This window comes from Dromiciops gliroides, chromosome 5 (genome assembly GCF_019393635.1).
Source record: "Dromiciops gliroides isolate mDroGli1 chromosome 5, mDroGli1.pri, whole genome shotgun sequence".
Taxonomy (NCBI): domain Eukaryota; kingdom Metazoa; phylum Chordata; class Mammalia; order Microbiotheria; family Microbiotheriidae; genus Dromiciops; species Dromiciops gliroides.
Window position 1 is genome coordinate 17,993,738 of NC_057865.1, and position 17,030 is coordinate 18,010,767.

Consider the following 17,030-nt stretch of genomic DNA (forward strand, 5'->3'; position numbering starts at 1 on the left):
TGCTCCCTTCAGGGGTCACTGAGGGCTGTTGGCTCCCAAGTAAAGTAGTCCTCAACAGCAGGAACCTCTTCACTTTCTCCAGGGAGCGACTGAGGCTCCTAACTGGCTATTTTATTTTGCACACAATTCTACTGCACTCAATTAAACGATGGAGAAAGACCAAGGTCACTGAGTAAATGAATTGTTGTTGCTGGTGCCGTTCAGGCAGTCGTGTCCGACTTTTTGTGACCCCATGTGGGGTTTTCTTGGCAAGGATACCAGAGTGGTTTGCCATTTCTTTCTCCAGCTCATTGTACAGATGACGAAACTGAAGCAAATGGGGCAAAGTGACTTGGCCAGAGTCACACAGCTAGCAAGTATCTGAGGATGGATTTGAACTCAGAAAAATGAGTCTCCCTGACTGTATTGACTGCGCCACCTAGCTGCCCTAAATTAAATTAATTTTCCTCAAATTTCTAAAAGACCTATCACTTTTTGTTTGTTTTTTTCTGTGTTCCTGATGAATGAAATTCCTAGAATTCTGTCCTCCCATGTTAGATGTCATAATTTCATTCTTTGCAAAGTAAATTATTCAAAATAACCAGAAATCAACTCCTCTTACACTTTTGGACAAAAAATTCCACAAAGCAATGTTCCGTAAAGTATTTAAAGCAAGATATGATGTTGTTATAGAAAAAAAGAATTACCTTCCAAAGCTTAAAATCTGTTTGGTGGCTTACATGAAAGAGTATCTAAGTTCTTAACTGCAAAGCTTAAGGCAAAAAAAAATTAGGTATCGGTATTTGAAAGTAATTAACTGGAAACTGTGTTTCCTTATATTGACAAGGATTAGATTACTTGACATATCTGAGGCATTCTAAAATTCCCCTGTAGATTTCTGAAAAGTAAATCCTACATTTTCATTGATTTTCATTATAAATAAAAATGACAATATTTCCATAGCAGATAAAAATCCGCTAATGGACTAAGCTAAAACCTCACTGGCTAAGTTTGCAGATAGGAGCAATGTTTTCTGCAAGTAGCTGAAGCTCAGCCTCCTTACTTCTTTTTTGCAACATTCTTTTGATTCGAAGTCTCCTTCTAGGCCCTGACTATTCCCCCACCTATTTTCCTTTCTTGTCATCAAATCATAGGAATTACTGCAACATCACAATATCCCCATCTCCATTCCCATGCATAGTATTTTTAAATGTCCAGTTGAACTGGGATATACATTACATTTTACCCACAGACATGAGGTAAGTGCTCTACATTCTAGAACAGTAAACTACTCTGCTGCCCCATAAATTCTGCTAAGCAATCTGGAATCATGGAATTTGCCTAGTTCACTTTGTGGAAGCAGTGGAATCCTTTTCTCAGATCTTATAACACCAGGGAACTTAAGGGGAATACATTTATTATGGAGAGGCAGTAAGAAGTCCCAAGCTTAAGGGTTTATTGAGAAAATTCCTATTAGTGAGTTTTTCATAAAATTTCTTTGCCTCAATTTACTTTAAAAGGCTTACCAAGCTTTTAAATGACTTGTTGAAACATGACGATCACTAAATACTATGTTAAAGGGTGATTCAATATTAGCTTAAGGTAAAAAGAAAATGTGGATAAGATTGTACAAAATGAAAAAGATATGGAGAGAAAACTTACACTGACAACACCATAGACACATCCAAACAAGTATTACCCAAAAGTATGAAATAAAAATGTTGCCTTAAAAACTGTCCAAGGATTTATCGATAGGTACTGTTGCCAATCATACTTATCAACATACAGAGACAGTTTATTAGCTCTTCAGAGCATAGACCCATGGGCATATACAAAAACCAGTGGGCCCCAAGTAGCCTTTTCGGCAGCTTCATATAGGTTTTAATTACAAGGCTGGACACACAATGGGATTTTATAAAGATTAGATGTAGAAGGTAAAGATTTTTTTCAAAGAAAACACAGCAGAATGGAAGGCTCTACATCAGGTAAAATAATAAACTGGTCAGGAGACAGTTGGGATAAAGGTGGAATTGCAGACTAACAACTAACCTCTGAGCTATACCTAGTAACTTGATATCTTTTTTTTTTTTTCCCTTTTTTTTGGTGAGGGCATTGGAGTTAAGTGACTTGCCCAGGGTCACACAGCTAGTAAGTGTTAAGTGTCTGAGGCCGGATTTGAACTCAGGTACTCCTGACTCCAGGGCCGGTGCTCTATCCACTGTGCCACCTAGCTGCCCCAAATTGATATCTTAAATAAGTAGAGATAATAAGACTGCGTCAGAAATTCTCTTATTACTAACCAGTTAATCACTGGAGCTAAAGTTTAGTATATTAACTAAATTCTACAAGCTCTAAGTCGACTTGCATTCTCAAGCAAGTGGCAGTAAGAGAACCAAACCAGAAAAATTCTCCTGTGACAATGTATATTTAACTTTTCATTTCAAAATATATCCAGTCTTTATTGAAATTGTTAATTCATAGTATTCTTTATGTAGAATGTGGTTTCCACTTTAAACCTTTGATTTTTCCAGTGAAATAACTTTTTTTTTCAAAATATAAAAATGATTGAATGTCATCATTGCTGCACCAAAACCAAGATTTTGTTTGGATTTGTAAGACATGACCATTCATTTCCAGGCATTCAATATTATATCATATATAGCAGGGTTTCTTAAACTTTTCCCACTCATGAGCCCTTTTTGCTGAGAAATCTATAAGTAACTTTGGGTAGATAGGTATATAAAATAGGTATATAAAACCTTTTACTGTTGCCAAATTCTCCATGACCCCCACGTTCAGTTATTTGACCCCATATGAGGTTGTGACCCACAGTTTAAGAAGCTAGGATATAGGGGGCAGCTAGGTGGTGCAGTAGATAAAGCACCGGCCCTGGATTTAGGAGAAGCTGAGTTCAAATCCAGCCTCAGACACTTGCCACTTACTAGCTGTATGACCCTGGGCAAGTCACTTAACCCTCATTGCCCCTGCCCCCCCCCAAAAAAAGAAGCTAGGATATATACAAACATGTTAGATATGCTATTAATTGATCTTCACATATTAAGATGGTACTAACAATGCACCATTTCATTTGTGGCTGAATTACTGTTCCTAGAGTGCTGATAGACTTAAAACCATTGGCCATAGGAGTTCCTATATTTAAGCCTCACCACATCATACTCTAAGTTTAAACTCTTTCTTTAAACTCTGTATGTATTTGTAGAAGAGAGTCCTCCAGGCTTCAGGGAGGGTATTTGATACCAACTGTTCTTACTATAACATCATATCTTTTTCTTAAAGGATAATTGAAATCTGACTGACCAATCTTTGTAGGAAGCACACTGGTGGGGGCTTATTAGTCATATTGCTAGAAACTCAACCCCTAGAACCCAAAGACTACTAGTAGTAGCTGCCCTCTGGACCCCTGGCTTGCTCATGCAAGTGAGAATCAAGAAAGTAGCCCAGATGGAGTGCTGCAGTAGGGAGTTAAATTGGTAGGAGAAATAGAAAAGGTCTTTCCTTTGAAAATCCCTAGAGTTAATCAGTAGTCATTCAAAATGCTACATTGGGTGGCTCTATCTCACCCATTACTAGTGCCCTTCCTCCAGAAATTACTTTGTAATTACTTTTCATTTATTTTGCATATTTTCTGCCTGTTATTTTCCTCTGATAAAAATGTGAACTCCCCTAAGTCCAGATTTTAGCCTGGAGAGGTTCTGGTGTCTCCTTCAATTATACCAGAACGGGTTGGCAAAGGGTGAGGGTTGCAGGGATTTGGAAAAAAGACAGCAGCTCTTTCTTGGTTTTGGGTGTGCCATGGTGCCAGGCCTGCCAACCAGGGTTCCAGGCGGTTAAAGTCTGTAGGTACCAGGTGTGCTAAGGTGCCAGGCCTGCCAACCAGGGTGCCAGGTAGTTAGAGTCCGTAGGTACCAGGCATGCCATCCAGGAAGCCAATGAGTTGTGTCCAAACATTTTTCATCCCTGATCCTCCCCTGAGCTGACCTATGGTGGTATTGTGGTGGAAGACCAACCTTACTCCCTAACTGGGCTGGGACTCGTGGGTTGGTGTGGCTGGTCACCCCCTTTACCATGGCATCTGAACATTTCTCCAAATCTGAGTCTAAATCAAGAAAGAAAGGGTCATCTGATGCTCTAATCTGCCTAGATAGCATAGAATTCACAGATTTAGACCAAAAGGCAGAGAAAATATTCAATAAATGGAATGAGAGGAGCCAAATAGTCAAAAATAAAGAGGAGGGATTGTGAGAAATGGGTAGTTGTCTCCTCTCAATGTGGATATAACAGTCAGTCATACTTCCCTGACCTGTTTGTAGGACAAAGGTCTCAGATCCCCTCCTCCCCCTCAGGTTAGCAAGGTCACATGGTTCAAGGAGCCCTGATCTCAATTAGGTCCTCTCCAGAGTTCTGTCCATATAAGGAAGTATAAGGTCCACTCCTGAGTTATGCCCATACAAGGAAGAGGGGTGGGAATACTGCGTTCCGATTAGCTAGTTTTTGCGCGTAGATTGTAACCCCGACCAGTGATGAAAAAGGGGAAGGTCCATTCGCGTTAGGGACTAGGGTATAAAATAGGGCCTGTGAGCCCCCTTTCTGGGCACCCACTAGCTGCACACTAGGGTGCCTCCTTCTCATGAGAAGAAAATAAAGCCTTTGTCACCTCAAAAAAAAAAAAAAAGTGAACTCCCTGAAGACAGAGACTTTTTTCCTTTGTGTCCCCAGCCTAGAACAATGTCTGGTTTACTAGAAGTTCTTAATAAAGGCTTGTTGCCAGAAACTTTTTTTTTTTCATAAAAACTAAGTGTATGGGGCAGCTAGGTGGCGCAGTGGATAGAGCACTGGCCCTGGATTCAGGAGGACCTGAGTTCAAATCCGGCCTCAGACACTTAACACTTACTAGCTGTGTGACCCTAGGCAAGTCACTTTACCCCAATTGCCTCACCCCCCAAACAAAAGAAAACAAAACAAAAGAAAAAAAATAAGTGTATGATTGTTTATACCAATGCAAGAGCAAGACTTCATGATTCCTGCACTTAAGCCTGTTACTTATTAAGGGAGTCATTTTACCTGACATCTAGTCCTCCTCCAGGTTTATTAAAGCCACCCCATTTTCTTATAGAAAGGATGTGCCCTTAACCATGTGCAGATTCCTGAAAATTGTAAAGTGGCTGGAGCCAGTGGGAAAATAACAGGGAGAGGAAGTCCGATGTCTGTTGGCCCATAGGAGAGTCTCTTCTCAGTTCAGGCAATGAGAGGGGAAAGAGGGGGGTAAACACAGGGAGGATCCAAGAAATCTAGAACCTGAGGGTAGGGTGGAATTCCAGTTGGGCAGGAGCATTGGGGGATGTGATTGAGGCATTTTAATCTCTGATCCTGGGGCTACAGAGCTGATTCCCATCTACACTGGAAGTAGAGAAAGGAGGCAAATGAGGAAAGAGCCAGAAACTACAAATTAGCCAAGGGTGTTTTGCTTCAGGTAGAACATTCAGGAAGCAAAGGAATGGTGAGGACAAGAAAGAGGAAGCCCCTTCAGGGCCAAAGCATCGACACCTGTAGAAAGCAGCAAAGCCTGGGAGGGAAGTTAACTTAGCTGACCAGAGAGGGAAGTATTTGCACCTAATAGACAAGATGCAAGGAAAGGGAAGCCCTGCCAGGCCTTGGCCAGAGGAGGGGATGAGCCTGGCTGGTGCAGACAGTTGGAGATGGGGAGGAGGGGAGTTGAAGGAGCTCACTTAAGAAAACCCAGATCTTCTTAATTAAGTAAAGGCAGGAGCATGAATATTTATACCTCAGAAATCATCAAACACTAAACACTAATTGATTTATTGCTTTCTTGATTGTCTAGACCTAAGAAAGTGGTGAATAAAATGTTAGGATCCCTGTTGAAGAGCAGTCAGGATTTAGAACTGAGAAAGACCTTAAAGATCATTTAATTCAACTCTCATTCTACAGAGGAGAAAACTGAAGCCCAACAAGATGATTTGCCCAAGGAATAGGGAGTAGGAAGCAGAAATGGGAGTCCAACCAAGGTCATGTGACTCCAATGGCCTTTCCACTATACCATGTTGATTCAGGGGCCTAACCAAGAGCATCTTTGCTCTTGGCAGCTCAGTGGGACCAGGATGGAGGATGGAGGCACTTGGTAGACTGGAAGAAAAGGGAAAGGGGGTGGGTGAGGGACTGGAGGCATGAGGATGAAGAGCAGGTTCAGGGGGAATAAGTAAATGGGAGAAGTGGAATAAAAGGACATAGTGGGAAGAAATGAGGAAGTCACTGGGTCTGAGCCAGTGGAGGAGGCAGAGGAGTTTTGAATGGTGATGTGATGAGGTACCTATCAGCATTGGCCCTATTTGTGAGCGGCTGGAGTAGACAGGAAGGACATCTAATTTCTTTTTCTTTTTTTTTTTAAAGTGAGGCAATTGGGGTTAAGTGACTTGCCCAGGGTCACACAGCTAGTTAAGTGTTAAGTGTCTGAGGCCGGATTTGAACTTAGGTACTCCTGACTCCAGGGCGCCACCTAGCTGCCCAGGACATCTAATTTCTGATACAATGGAAAGTTAATTACTGACTTCTGCTGAACCTGCTAGACTGGTTTGCTGGCTAGCACCCAGAATGAATTTCAAGGGGCAGGAGGAAACTCCCTCACTTCCTCATGACCAAAACCCACCGGACCAGGCAGACATAGTTTGAATATCTCCTCCTCAAGTCTCCTTGGTTCACATCTTAATTCCCATTTGAAGACAGGTTGAGAGCAAAATCCTGCATGAGATCCACAGCAGCAGGAGTGTGCTGGGTAAGGTTTAACAATCTAGTGTATATATACACTTTTAAGTCTAATCTGCATTATTCACCCTTTCTTAAATCCAGATAATCAACAAACAATACATTAAGCCCTGATCTGTAGCCAAAGTGGATTTCTGAGAATTTAACAGTTACTGGCTGGTCAAAGCCTTTCACAGCAGGAATGTGGTAGCATTGGGAGGGAGCAGAGATGGCAGGGAGACTGGAAGAGGGGAGGATGTCAGAGTTTCCTCCCTACTTCACAATTTGGGCACTGGCCAGCCCTGCTGTACCTCAAGTTCAAATTCCTTCTTCTGCAGGGGTCCTCTCCCAGCCCCCCTGGCCACTATCTCTCCTCTCAGATGACCAGTTTTCTCTTCTGTTTATATCTTATATATATCTAGTTATGTACATGCTGTCTCCCCACCTAGAATGGAAGCTGCTTGAGGACAGGGACCTTGTTTTTAACCTTCCTTTGTAAACCCAGTGCTTAGTAGAATGCCTGGCACACAGTAAACATACACCGCTGGCCCTCTTGCTGACAGTCCCAAGGCATTTAATCCATCTTTAAATTCTGAACTGAAAGGCAGAGATGACTTTAATTTCTGAGAAAACAGTATTTCTATTTGTTAACACTTTATACCTTTTGTTTTTATATCACCTTCTTTTCCAAATATATCCCCTACTCAGTGAGTCATCCCTTGTCAGACGATAAATATTTATTTAATTTTTGTTTGTTTGTTTTGAGGGGCAACGAGGGTTAAGTGACTTGCCCAGGGTCACACAGCTAGTGTCAAGTGCCTGAGACAGGATTTGAACTCAGGTCCTCCTGAATCCAGGGCTGATGCTTTATCCCATGCACCACCTAGAAGCCCCTCAAGAATATGTCTTTCAAAAAAAACCAAGTTTCAATTCTCTTTTTTTTTCACTTCATAAATATTACAAGTGATTGGGCCCCACCACTGGCATAGATACAGAGGACATGTTTAGGTCTTCCTAGTCCTAAACAATCCTCTTGACACTTCTGGTCACCCAGCTACTGCCTCCTTTCTCTTCTCCCTTTTGCTGCTAAACTTTCTGAAAAAGTTGTCTACACCTAATGTATTTCCTCCCATACTAACCCCCATCACCTCAAGCCCTTCTCTACTCTCTGTTTATAATGGCATTCATTCTCACAACTTCCAACTATGGCCTCTCTCCAGATGACTCCCGAATCAATGTCTCCTCCTAGATGTAACATCTCAGACCCGACATTTGCCAAACTGAGCTGATTATTGTTTCCTTAAACTTGCTCCTTTTAACTTTACTATTTCCATTTGTGCCACCACCATTTTCCCAAGCCCCCCATACTCACGACTAAGGGCTGTCACAGATTACCCTTTGTAACGACTGGATGATGCCACCTGCTGGAGACCTACTGTAGGAAAGCTCTGCCATGAGGAGAAGGCATCTGAGGGCAAGCCGTACGGCTTTCCTGTGGTGTCAGGAAGTGACGTTTGCTTGTGGGAGGAAGAGGGGGCAAGGCTGGCGCTCTAGCTCTCTTTCATCAGGACTCTGGTGGAGAGTGGAGCTAGAAATGCGCTCTCCCTTTGATAGATAGAGGAATCTAGGCCTTTCTCTCTCTCTTGACCAAATTCTTATTCTCCTTAATAAATGCTTCTTTTTTTTTGTTTTGTTTTTTGGGGTTTTTTTAGTGAGGCAATTGGGGTTAAGTGACTTGCCCAGGGCCACACAGCTAGTAAGTGTTAAGTGTCTGAGGCCGAATTTGAACTCGGATCCTCCTGACTCCAGGGCCAGTGCTCTATCCACTGCACCACCTAGCTGCCCCAATAAATGCTTAAAAGTCTAAAACTCTTGCAAAAGCTTATACTTTATTGGCGACCACTCATTGGATATTTTAGACAAACTCGCTAGAATTTTACTCCCTTGTACCTTCTATTCAGTGAGGAAGTCCCCCGATTTCCTCTCTGTTACCTCTCTCATATCCACTCCCTTTTCTTTGCCCACAGCCATCTCCTTAGTGCAGGTGCTCATTGCGACCCGACAGGTCTTCCCACCTTTACTTTTTCCTTTAATCCTAATGAAATACTGCTTCCAGAAAAATCTTCCTTATGCATATAACTGGCCCCATCCCCTGTCTGCCCAAAAACCCTATGGCTCCTCACTTCCCAAGCAAAGTTGAAATCCTCTGCTTGGCATTTAAGGTGCCATCTGGGGCCATCCCACCTTTTCAGCATCATGCACTTTACCTACCAGCAAGACTTGTCTCTCCTTTGTTCATCAAAGATACCACGTAGCTTCCTGCTTCCTGACTCTTCTCATGTCATTCATTGTGCCTGAACTGCCCTCCCTTCCTTTCTTCAGTTGTTGAATTCCTGCCCATCTTTTGAAGTTGAATTGAAATGCCATCTCCTTTATGAGAAGGCTCCATAAGGACAATGTTCCTGGGGCTTCACAACTAAAGGGTGTGGGTCATGTTTATCTGGTGGTCTTACCTCGTAGTCCATTGTAAGTTACATTGCAGCTGCATTTTCTGTGTCCCCAGAATTTGGTGCAATGCTTTGAGTAAATAGACATTTAATAAATGCCTATTGCTATTGAATGAATGGAGGGAGGGAGGAATAGGAAGAAGCCCTGTTTTTCTCATACATAAGAATGGCTTATGTGTCACAGAATGACAAAGTAAGAAAATGAAGCCACCAGCTCAGGTCCAGATTCCTACTGGGAATATCTTCTTTATGTCTTTATTGCTTGGCTTCAGTTTGCAGATCACAGAATTCTAGATCTAGGGCTGAGATCAAAGGCTATTTAGTCCAACTTAGTACTAATACTCTGCAGCCCATGAGCGAATTGCCGCATATGGTTACCACTGGGTGTTGGGAAAGGGTGTCCTGGGAAATGAGTGGTAAGAGTGTTTACTGCTTATCATCATTTTTTATTATTTCCCTTGTTTTTCAGTTTCGAGTATATCCATTTTGCGTCACTTTGACATGAGTGTATCGTCCAAGATTCAAAGGGGGAATAGGAGGAGAACGTGAGAAAAGTGGGGAAAAGGAAATAGAGACTCATAAGAAATAGAATTTAGATTCAAACAAATGCAAGATAACCTCAGGTGGCAAAGGAAGAATGTGCTTTACACATGTTTCCCCAGTCTCATAGAGAGATCTTCCATTTCCTCACCTGGATTGCCAGATCCAGTAGCTATGATTCTCTGTAAAAATGAAATGGGGACATTCAATTAAGTTCAATCTACCTTTGTTAAACATTCATTTTACGCAAGACAAAGCAACTGCTTGGTCTGGTAAATGCAAAGAAAGATAAAACGGTCCTTGGCCTCAAGGGACTTCCATTTTACTAGCTGGGATACATGTGTACAGATAAGCAAATCAAAGTAATTTCAGGAGAAAGTACCAACAGCTGGGAGGATCAAGAAAGACTTTATATAGGTTTGGCACCTGAAATGAGCCTTACAGAAATGAAGAATTCTAATTCTGTAATCCAGTGGCAAATAAAATCACAGAAGGAACATTCCTTTCCAGAGTAATTCCATGATGAATCAGCATGGTGAACAACTATTTAGCGATAGGAAAGCCAGGCAAAGGCTGCTACCTCTTCCCTGTTACCTGCAATACTACTAAATCAAACTCCAGAGTACTTTGCATGACCCTACTGCTGGCTGCCAGGGGCATTATGAAAGTTTAAAGAAATTTATTCACCATAACCCAAATTTATTCACCATAAAGCCAATGAAAAAAATTGACCCAAGGGACTCTTACTATGGTGGCAGAGTGTAGCTGTGGGTCTGACTCATAAAAGAGCTATAAAATCCTGGGATTGCAAAGAGATTGATAATGATTCCTTTGAGGGCTCATGGCAGCTACAATTTAGGGGTCGACCAATAGAAAGAAAGCAATAGGTAATGATATCAGCAGTGCTGGAAAGAAGCAGCAAGGGACAGCTTTGGAGGCAGAGAGATATTTCCAACTGCTCAACAGTTATGGGAGTTATCCATTCTACTTATGTTCACTCTCCTGCCATAAGAATGGGAATCTGTGAGAGAGAATATATCAGATTAGTTGCCTTGCTATTTCTATTATTTGAATGACATTGCTTTGAGATAATGTGCCTTATGGATTGATCTGGTAAAGTAATAAAAATGAAAAGAAGAAGAATCAGGTAGCAGCTTATAAGCTATGGTTAAATATGCTTTAAATCTAATTGTTGCTTTCAAGAACTGGGGTTCCAAATCAATGCAGATTCTAAGTATGGTTGATTACATATGGATGAAATTCTTAGAAATTGCCAAAGAATAAAGAGGATCAGAAGTCACAACCCCAAGTAGAAAGCCCTAGGAAGGTAATTAATATAGGCAGGACTTGGCATCCAGGAGCCCTAAGGATCCAAACTTTAAAAGTATGTGTAACAATGTCGTATCTACTTTTGATTTGAGGATTTATTTTTATATTTGTATCGCTATATCAAGATCATTCAGGATATCTTGAAATATATTACAATAGAAAAAACGCTGATAGTGAATTCCCTGGTATAAATCAGGTAGTCACATGCTAGCCAAAGATATTCACCACTGGGACAGAGGAGACCTATCCAAAAGTGCTGTTCAGGGATTCCTTGAGGTTGGTGAGGTCCCCCAACTGTCACTATTTCTGGATGACACTGTGCTCATTGAATCAAGCCTCAGAACACTGTAGAGCCTCCTGGGAGAGACTGACCATTACTCAAAGGAGTCTGACCTATCTATACATAGAGGAAAGACTAAATGGATGAAGAACATCTATTGGCCATATTTCAATACATGTTCAATGGGAAAGCTAAAAAAATTGTCCAACAGTATGTATCTGGGCAGCTAGGTGGTGCTGCAGTGGATAGAGTGCCTGTCCTAGAATCAGCAAGACTCATATTCCTGAGTTCAGATCCAGCCTCAGACACTTACTAGCTGTGTGACCCTGGGCAAGTCACTTAACCCTGGATCTAGAGAAATAACTCTAGCATCTTTACCAAGAAAACTCCAAATGGGGTCACAAGAGTCGGACACAACTAAAATAGCTGAACAATCTGAAACCCAGGCTTCCTGACTCCAAGTCCCCTGGTCTAACCACTGTACCATGATACCTCTTCATTGCCCTCTGGGAATACTTATCTTAAAGTGCTATATGTTAGTTGTTATTATTAATTATAATTGTTGTTGTAATGGTTATAATAGATGTTATAATTAATTATAGTAATATTTCCATTATTATGGATGTGAGTAGGCCCTGACACCCAGCTCTGAAGAATCAAGGAATTACATGACAGGAGGAGAAGGTGGCTGGTCATGTTCCAAGAGGGGAAGGTGACAGGTGGACAGCCAGAATTCTGCACTGATGTGCTCGGTGTCCAGAAAATTGAGGAAGGACTGCAGCACATTGGTTGGACCCTCTACGGTGAACATTTGGGAGAACATGGACCAGAGAGGCCCAGAATGCATAGGCATGGATGGGGAAGTCCCAAAGACCACAGACACATCAAAGTATTTGACTTTGACCCCGACGTATTTCTCTGCTGAGGGAAGGAGACTTCTAGGAGCATTCTGAAGAAAGGTCTTGGCTCCTTTCCTACTGGACTGGCTTAAGTGTTTCTGATTCATGCTCTGACTAAAAGAAGCATGTGCTTGCCTGCTAACTGGGGCACATTCTGTTCCTAGGAAGGGCTCAGATTCTTTGTGTCCAGAGTCATTCCATACTTGGAATCTCAGTCTCTGACTAAGACGTGAGGCCCACGAGGGAGGGAAGGACAAGGCAACAAGACGACCTATAAGAAGAGAACTCTCAGGTCAGTCCTCAAAGGGCTTCAGAAGAGGGGCCAAGTTACTGGGAATTCCTCTCCAGGCCAAGGCAAAAATGGGGATTTTTTCTGTTCAAAAGGCAAATTTCTGAGTGGTGCCTCTGAGCAGTTCAGAATGTGCTCTGCTGCACCTGGGTCTGGTAAACTTGGAAAGAGTTTTCTTTTAAAGGCTATCTGGCTTATTGTTGTTGTTAGTTCTAGCCTTGCCAAGTCCTAAAAAGGGCATGTTGAAATTCCGATTGACAGAGAGTATTGCACATGGGAGCAGGGATTCCATTTGGTAGATTTCTTTGGGGAACTTGGCCCATTTATTAAATATACCTAATAATGTAATTTAATATAATAATATTATTATTAGCTAACATTTATGTAGTGTTTACTATGTGCCGGGCATGGTGTTAAGCACTTTAAAAGTATCTCATTTAGGGGCAGCTAGGTGGCACAGTGGATAGAGCACCGGCCCTGGAGTCAGGAGTACCTGAGTTCAAATCTGGCCTCAGACACTTAACACTTACTAGCTGTGTGACCCTGGGCAAGTCACTTAACCCCAATTGCCACACTAAAAATAAAACAAAAAAACAAAACAAACAAAAACGTATCTCATTTAGTTCTCACAACACTGGAATTAGGTGTTATCTCTATTTTACAGATGAGTTAACTGAGGCAAACTAAAGTTAAATGATTTGCTTAGAGCCACATAGTGTCTGAGACAGAATTTGAATTCGGGTCTCCCAGGTCTAGCATTCTATCCTGTACTACTTAGCTGCCTGTATGCAATACTATAATATAATAATGTAATTGATGTAATAATTTAAATAGATAAACTTGGGATAACTACAACAGGTTTGGAAATTTACAGGGATGGCAAGTGGGAGAAAAGATTGACATACCCTATCTGGAAGCAATGACACTATTGGCTTGATTATGGTTCAAGAACTGTAATATATTTTTTCTTAATGTGTGAATAGATGAGATCGGGGAAGGCAAGATCAGTATTTCTCAAAGGTTGACAAATTGTGAAGCTTCCTTCTTTCAACTCAAATCTGTCATGTTACATAAAATTGTTGATGTCATATACTGTGCATGCCTGAAGACCCAGTCTAATCAAGAACTCAGTTATTGAGCCGCAGAGCCTGGATCCATTTATTGTAAGCTGTCCTTTTGTTGGAGAAAACCAGTTCTGTTCAGTGGGATCAGGGTTCAGCTGAAAAATAAATTGAGCTTTCTTATGTGATTTCATTTTTATACTTTCCATTCTTTGCCAACTTAATTAGATTATTTCCATATGAAAAATTTTATAAAAACTCAAGCTTTTCTGGCCTTCTAAATACCTTTGTTTAAAGTAAATAACTATGGAAGAATTCACTTCTCCTGAAACAACTTTCAATTTATTAAACAGAGGAGCAGTATCTGCATATTCAAATTCCAGCACGGACTTTTCTGAATGGATTTGTGTATGATTAGCTTTCCCAAACCAAGCTATTAAAATGTGAGTATTATACATGAAATGTTTATTATTTGTAGAGTCTAGTTTTACATACTGTGACACTCTGTATTCTACATATAAATATCTGCGTACATGCACCATTTGGGTGTATAAAATGAAACTACCTGAACGCTTTAAAAAAAAAATTAGAGCAAAACCTAAAAGTGTCTATAAAAAGAAATTCATTAGAGCTTTCAAAATATCCGTAAGTGCTAAATAAGCTTTCCAGAAATCAGTGATTACACTGCAAACGTGTCACAAGGGGAACTGTTAACAAGTGTGACTTTGCCAGTGGTAGGAAGGCTGCCAACACTTAATTGGCTTTAAAGTTGGTGTGCTCTCAATGCTTCATTGTATCTCGAAGGCAATAATGCCAACATTTATGATTTAGGCCTTCAATGGGGACTCAGATATGCCTAACTGAGGCACCGGCTAGGGCTGCTTCTAGCTCAGTGTCTCCCGGGCTGCCAGGGCAATTTTCCTTGGATAGACCTGTAATCTTATTGGCACAGATACTCCCATAAGTGATACAGACCACAGCCCTTTTATGAGTACCCCTCTCGACACCTCTGCTGTCACAGAGTTGGGGCTTTCAGAGATGGAAGGGAGGGAGGGGGCTCTGCAGATAGTGAGCACCGGCCACCTACCTGTCAGGGATGTTGGAGTGGGCATTTCTTTTGTGTATGGGTTGGACTAGATGGTCAAAGAGGACCCTTCTAATACTCAAAGTCTATGGTTCAATCATCCAACCCATTTCTGAAAAAAAAGAATCCCTACTATAACATACCAGATGATACAAGCTCCTTTAAGGCAAAGAAAGCTTCATGTCTGGTTTTATATTTATTTATTTTTTGGTTTTTTTTGCAGGGCAATGAGGGTTAAGTGACTTGCCCTGGGTCACACAGCTAGCAAGTGTCAAGTGTCTGAGGCCAAATTTGAACTCAGGTCCTCCTGAATCCAAGGCCGGTGCTTTATCCACTGTGTCACCTAGCTGCCCCCTGGTTTTATATTTATTAAGAGCCTACTATGCACCACCTGGCACACAGTAAGTGCTTGATAAATGCTTGTTGAATTTAAGTGAAATTGACCCGTGATCGTTCATCCCTTGATTGAAGACCTTAAATGAGGGGCAACTCACCACCTCCCGAGGCAGTAGATTCCCCTTTTGGACCTCTCTTTGTTAGGAAACTTTCTCCTGACAAGCCTAAATTTGACTTTCTGCAACTGAGGTCAAGTAGAACCCATATAATCCCTCTTTGACATCAGTTAGGATGTTTCTCTTCTTCAGGTTCAACATCCTCATTTCCTTAAACGAATCTTCACAAGGTATAGAATCAAGACCGTCAGATTTTCCTCCTGTAAATGCTTCATGGGAGGCCCACTCCATGCCAGGGAGAGTGGGAAGAGGAGGCTTCCTTCCGCTGGCTCTCCCGATGTCATGTAGCTTCCAACAGAGGGAGCTGACTGTCCACTGATTATCCCCCACTCTCGACACAAGACTGACCCATTTTATTTTTCTGGTTTTACACGTCTGATCAAATGAATGAACATATGTAAAGCACTTTGTAAATCTTAATAACATGTTTGTTTGTTTTTTCAGGGCAATTGGGGTTAAGTGACTTGCCTAGGGTCACACAGCTAGTAAGTGTTAAGTGTCTGAGGCCAGATTTGAACTCAGGTACTCCTGAATCCAGGGCCGGTGCTTTTATCCACTGGGCCACCTAGCTGCCCCTTGCACTTTGTAAATCTTAAAGCACCATATCGATAGTAACTATTATGATGACAATGAGGCTGTCTCCTTTGGGTGGTAATGTGCCACATCCCATACACACCCTCTGTGTCCTTTCTCCCTACTCAGTGGCTAACTGACAGCTATTGGACACTGTGATATTCCAGGATGGCCATATAGCATCCCCAGAACATGACTCCTGTTGATAAGATGCACCTATGTTTCAGGAAGAAGCTCGGGACCTTAAAAAGCACAGCACTTCCTCCTCCTCTCGCTCACTGCCCATGGTCAGTGACTACGCAATATACGTGCGCTGATAGACCAGCTAAATGGTTGTCCATCCAACTGGATACTGTCCTCTTGGCCTCAGGTACTGATCAGCTGGGATGTGAGTTTGTCGTGTTTTTGTAAGGAAGCAGAAAAGAGAAATATTTTCTGTAAAATATAAAATGATGGAAAAGTGGATCCAAATGGCTCATCTAAGTCTAAGAGGAGCTGCAGTTTTCTAACCTTCCTTTGTGCTGTTTCCAATTCTTTTATCTAGCAGTCAGCATTTTTTTTAAAGATGCAACCTGACATATCCACCATACCTACCCATACACTCACTTCCTCATATTGACAAGAATAGCCTACATGGATAGGGTGTCCTTGGTGAAAATAGGAACAGAAAACACGCAGCCTTTTACAAGTGACTTACCACTGATCAAAGGAGATAATATTTGTGAAGCAATTAGCACAGTTCCTAGACATAAAAGGCACTTCCCCATCCTGTAGGCCACATGTTCACACTCACATAAGTGACTGGAAGGTTGACTTGACATTTATTAAAATTTTTCTGAGTGTCAAGCACTAGGTTAGGCACAGGAATACAGACACACAAAATAAATCAGTCCCTATTTTCATAGTGGGGGCAATTTTACTGAGGGGATACCTCATACATACAGATGTCTAAGTCCAAGGTGGTTGGAAGAGAGAGAACATTAACCCCTGGGGTATCAGGGATGGCTTCATGGAGGAGGTAGCACCAACATGAAGCCTTGAGAGAAGATAAGAATTGCATGGAGTGCATTAGAGACCTGAGCAAAGGTTTATGCAAAGGCATCAATCAGGACAGAACTGAGTTGCAGTCAAGGAACAACCAACCCATGCTTGGGTTTGTCTGCAACATAAATGTACAAAGCGGCGGAACAAGGTGAGATC

General features: G+C 41.7%; 1 long non-coding RNA gene across 1 annotated transcript; it reads left to right on the forward strand.

The window, feature by feature from the left end:
• The first annotated feature begins 12,474 nt into the window (after positions 1 to 12,474).
• LOC122727904 lies at positions 12,475 to 15,007 on the forward strand. The gene is made up of 3 exons (XR_006353215.1): positions 12,475 to 12,603; positions 14,015 to 14,104; positions 14,969 to 15,007. It is a non-coding gene; the product is annotated as an uncharacterized LOC122727904 (long non-coding RNA).
• Positions 15,008 to 17,030: the final 2,023 nt, after the last annotated feature.